Source organism: Trichosurus vulpecula, chromosome 8 (genome assembly GCF_011100635.1).
Source record: "Trichosurus vulpecula isolate mTriVul1 chromosome 8, mTriVul1.pri, whole genome shotgun sequence".
NCBI classification, from domain to species: domain Eukaryota; kingdom Metazoa; phylum Chordata; class Mammalia; order Diprotodontia; family Phalangeridae; genus Trichosurus; species Trichosurus vulpecula.
Window position 1 is genome coordinate 209,298,745 of NC_050580.1, and position 5,666 is coordinate 209,304,410.

Below are 5,666 nucleotides of genomic sequence, written 5' to 3' on the forward strand. Positions count from 1 at the left end.
TCATCTACTCTCAGATCTGTTTCTTTCAAATTCAGACTGTTTATCAACATGAAACTTTGCTCCCTCTGACATATGTTTGATAATGGCCCGTACTTTACACTTAGGAAACAAGCTTACTAGAAAACAAGCTTAGGAGTCATAAAATGAAAACCCAAATCTCAGCATTGAGACAATTTTTGGTTTGTTTTTCATTTTTCTTTTGAGAGGGGAAGGCAGGGCAATTGGGGCTAAGTGACTTGCCCAAGGTCTGTGTCAAGGGTCTGAGGCCGAATTTGAACTTAGGTCCTCCTCACTCCAGGGCTGGTGTGTTGGTAAGCAAAATGGGCTCTTAGCACTCAGTTCAACCAAGTGCCCTTGAAGAGTTTGGCTTGTTTCCATTGATTAATTCAGTGTATTTCATTGAGTCTTAACTAGGTGCTAAGTCCCAGGCCCAAACCCCTATTAGGTGCTCCCAGGGTACTAAGGGGAGGTGCTAACTCAAGAGCCAATCATAGGAGCCTAAGTTCTGGTCATTCACATGAGGTTTGACGCCATCTGAAATGGTATAAGAAGAGAAGACAGAGCTATTTGCGTGGGGCTCTCAATCTTGGTGGCACGCACTCCAGGCAGCTGTAGCTAAGAGACCTCCAGCTCATAAACCTGGATGCTGGGACTTTGTTAAACTCTGGTAACTATGTATTGGGATTTGAATCAGACAAGGTCTGTCTGTCGATGTTTGTACTTTGTATTTTGCTCTGAAGTTCAGGGTGCTGGCTTTTCCCCCTGAACTAAGTGAATGATGTCTGTATGCTGGACTAAAGTAAACTTGTCAACCCCTTAACGGTGCTTTCCTTAGTAAAGCAGATTAAAAGAACCTGGGCTTTTGCAGCAGGCTTTGGCAGCATGCTTGTTGCTGGGCTTGTGTTGATCCTTCATCTCCACAACAGCTGCTAGCCGGATTGTTGAAACAGCTGGTGCTCTACTCACTGCACCACCAAGCTGCCCAGGACAGATTTCTTTAGCTTGTCTCCAGTTTCATTTCTCCCCAATTAACCCTCCACAGAGCTGCCAACACGATCTTCCTGAAGTTCAGGTCTGATCATTTCGTTGCTGATAGCTTAAAATACCAGCTGTAGAGTCCTCCATAATCTCTAACCAACTCACCTTTCCAGCCTTGTGGCATTCTACCCCATCATGCATGCCAGCTTCTGCCCAAACTAGACTCCTCACTGTTCTACCACGTCATCCTGCCCTCTTGTATCTTTGTACAGGTCTTCCATGCCTCAAAGACAATCCCCCCACAGCTATTGAAATCCTTCTCTTCCTTCAAGGCTTACTTCCTCTAGGAAGCCCACCCTAACCCCCATAGCAGATCTTTTTCTCTAATTTCTATGAGAGATCCAGACTTCTCATTTACTCATATCACAACCTACCTTCTATCATACTTATGTGTATCAATGCCTTAATCACCACCAACCCATTCTAAAGATTCCTTTAAGCAGCCCCTATGAAAGCAGATTCTGTTTTTACTGTTTGCATGTCTCTCATTGCCTAATCTAGTTTCTCATTCACGGTCAAACAGCCAGCATGCAGCAGAATAACATAATTCATTGATTTATTCACATGTTTAATTATTTGTTGTTGAACTCTTAAATGGTTACTCAGGAAACTCACAACTCTTGTACAACTCACTATCAACCATGCAGCCACCAATCCTTCGGGATTTTATTCAGTGACTCAGAACAGCTTTGTGGGCTTCTGGAGAAACTGAGGGAGTTGTGGATATTCAAAGTCCACTATTAATCTGGACCAGCTTGATGTAGTGAAAAGGGCATTGGATTTGGAGTCAGAGAACCTGGCTGTTATGGTAGCCAGGTAGGAAGGAAGGAAGGAAGGAAGGAAGGAAGGAAGGAAGGAAGGAAGGAAGGAAGGAAGGAAGGAAGGAGAAAGACCTGGACTAGATAATCTCTTAAGATCCCTTCTAACTCTAAATTTATTATGATAGAATTTCAAAGTTGGAAGGAACCCTAATGGCCATCTAATTCAATCTATACCCGAAAAAAAAAAATCCTCTATGATATATCCAACAAGAGGCCATTTAACCTTTGTTTGAAGACCTCCAGTGAAGAGAAATCTGCTATCTCCCAAAGCAGCCCACTTCACCTTTGGATAGCTTCCTGTCCTAAGCTGGAGGACAGTAGTCATTACCACTTCCTTCTCAGGTAAGACGTTCTCCCCCGTCTTGAAGTCCTTAAGACATTCAAATGAGGCTGTGGGTCTTTTCCTAGACTCAGAGAATGAAGAGATGGAAGGACCTCCAGGGTTATCTACTGAAACTCAGACATGGAAAATAATTCCCTCTAAATCATACCCTATGAGTGGTCAGTTGGCCCTCTTTGCTTACTGAGTTGCAATGAAGGAGAAGCCCCTATTTTCTTGGGTAGCTCATTCCATCTTATGACCCATCTATGATGGAAGGGGTTATCCATGTTTACATTTATCATGCAAACAAGTTAAGCAACTCGCCAATAAAAAACCAGGAACAGAATTGTCTCCTGTTTCTCACAACTGTGAGATAACCTTTAATTCTATAATACTTGCTCAAGTTTATATATGTGAAACTTGTTCTGGATCACCCTGTGCGGTAATTAAGAAGTCTGGCGTGCAGAAATGGGGGTGCAATAGGAAGAAGAGCTAGAATGAAGAAAAGCGGCAGGCAGACAGCATTAGACAAACACACATACTATCATCTGACGAGCCCAATCATACCCCCACAGGGTCATCAGAAAGTCACAGAATCTTACATAGGAATGAGAAACAAGAGGCCAACTAGTTCAAATCTCCTGCCCTGTGTATGAATTCCCTCTACAATACCTCCGAGACAGCTGTCTAGCTTTTCCAAGCACCCTACCAGTGACAGGGAACACCACTTCATATGACCGGGGAAGTTTAGTCATTAGGAATTAAACTGTACTTTACAAATCCTTCTAAATCTTTAATTTGCCATTAATTAAAATTTTTTAAATTAAAAAAATTTAACATTAAGTCTGAATTAGATTCTTCCACCATGCCCACAACCTAAATTAAGTCAAATACAATATGAAATAGGTAGGCTGAAAAACCTACATTCCATACTTAATAGCAAAATTTTATTTTCTTCTCACCAACTTCAATTCTGCTAATCAAAAGGGACCATTTCCTTTTTATTTTATTTCACATGGAACCTGAGATAAAAAATATATTACTTATCCAATCAATTTGACTTTCAAAAAGTAACTTAGATCTGTCAACAACCTGTTAAAGTTTAAATGAGCATAGGGCCTTCATGACTATGTATGTTTCTATGAATTAACATCAGCTGTCATAGAAAATCCACTAGAAATAATGTTATCGCAATAGAAATTGCGATGGCAACAAGTCATAAAATCATATATCTAGAGCTGAAAGACAATGCAGAGGTCCTCTAAGGCAGGTGGTACAGTACGTAGAGCACCAGAGCTGGAATCAGGAAGACCTGATTTCAAATCCAACTTGAGACACTTGCTGGGTGACCCTGGGCAAGTCGCTTAGCCTGTCTACCTCGGTTTCATCTCTAAAATGGGGATAGTTATAGCACCTACCTCCCAAGGTTATTGTGAGGATCAAATGATTTAATTGTAAAGGACTTAGTAAAATGTCTGGCACATAAGTGCTATAGTAGTGTTAGCAATTTTATTAGCTATTATTATAAAAGATGGCATTATTTGGGATTTGAACCCAGGTTCTTTTATCAGTATTTTTTCAACTCTACCACACTCTCTCTTGGTGCCTCCGTATTTAAGCAAAAAAAAAAAAAAATTAAGACATCTCTCCCCATTTCCCACTCTAGAACTGACTATCTCTTGGGCTACTATCCAGAATGACTGGTCAGAGCCATAGGATGAGCCCAGACTAAGGATGGAACTGACTGAGGTGGGAAGCCTCATTCCAGAAGTTGCTTTCTGTGCCTTTTGCCTACAGACTCACTAATTGAGGTCATTTGAGGCCAACAGTCTGGTTCTCTAAGTACGACCAGCCACCTATTCAGGGCTGAAAATATATTTAGATCTCTGATCACTGCATGGGCTTCCTGGAGCAGTGCTCTAATCCCAAAGTCAAATTCTTAAGAGGACTCAGGGGTTCATATTGCACCCCGGGGACTGGAAGCTCAGGCAAGCAACTTGTATGAAAAGCTGCTTTTAAGTCTTCCTGGGTCACCTAGGCCTAAAGTACTCTCTTCCAATATGGAATTCCTATACCAATTATGGCTAATGTTAATTCATTTGGCAACTAATTCAGTGTTATCTTGGGACAGCAATATTGTTGTCCTAGACCATTACTGATAGCTTCTACTATTAATTCTTCAGGTGGTTATCTTTTGTCTTGCCAACTAAACTAGAAGCACCATGAGGGCAGCACCTGTTTCTCTGAACACATCAAGGATCTGTGGTTTCCTTAGTGTGGGGACTCTCAGATTGCAATTTATCTATATCTCAGGAGAGGTGGCAGTTACCTGAGCCATAAAGAGTTGTGACTTGCCCATAACCTCAGCGTCAGTGATGGGATCTGAACATAGGTCTCCCTGACTCTGGGTCTGACGATCCATTGGCCGTGGAATGCTGCTTCTCTTGCACACGGTAAGGATTTACATTCTTGACATGAGATGATAAACATGCGTGCCAGTCTTCCTGTCGCAGCCACTAGCCTATCATTTCTCTAAAAACAGTTCTAGTCCACTACTCTCCGACTTGCTTCACATCATCTAGCTGCCCACGCTAGACATCTCCTTACTGACCACCCAGATGCCACACACACTTCCTATGCCTACCACCCCCCACCTTCCAACCTTTTCGCTTTTTGCTTTGGGAACATTAACCAAATCAATACTACCACTGCTTCTTGAAAGGAGGTGTCGAGAGGCTCCCCCGTTGTACGGCTCCATTCACCATCTTTAGGATGCACCAAACAAAAACACTCTTCCTTGGACACCACTCCCCTCTATGTTGTTCCTCCAGCGAGAATGTGAGCTCCTTGAGGGCAGCTACTGTCTGGCTTTTATACTCAAATCCCCAGTTCCTAGCACAATGATTGGCACATGGACACGTGCTTAATAAATGGTTTTCATTTATGCCTTCAAATTCCAAGCCCATCTTGTATAGTTATACCTCTTTCTAGACCTTTGCTGTTTCCCACGTTCCCTTCGCTACTCTTTTCCTCCTAACTCCTACCCATTTTTTAAGTTCCAGTTCCATAAGGGTTCCCCAATTCGCAGCGACCAATCCCTCCACTGAACTTCTAAATCACTAATCAATCAATCAACCAGCCTTTATGAAGTGCCTACCACATTCCAGGCACTGGGGACACAAGTATAGAGTAGGAGAATCACTACAAAAGTATATAACACCCAACGGTCTACAAGGATCATATTATACTATTCATTGGTACTTGTCACTTACTGCTTTTCACTGCTAGTTATCTTTTCATGTGTTTATGTCTCACCTTCCCAGCTAGAATAAGATTCCTGAAGGCAGAAATACGCTTCTTTCCAAAGCTGAGATAAAGCCATCTTTGCACCTCAGATGGGGTTTGAAAACAGAATTCCCTATGTACCCACCAAAAGCTTTTGGTCTTAACAGACACACATGCCATTTATCACAATAAGAACATAC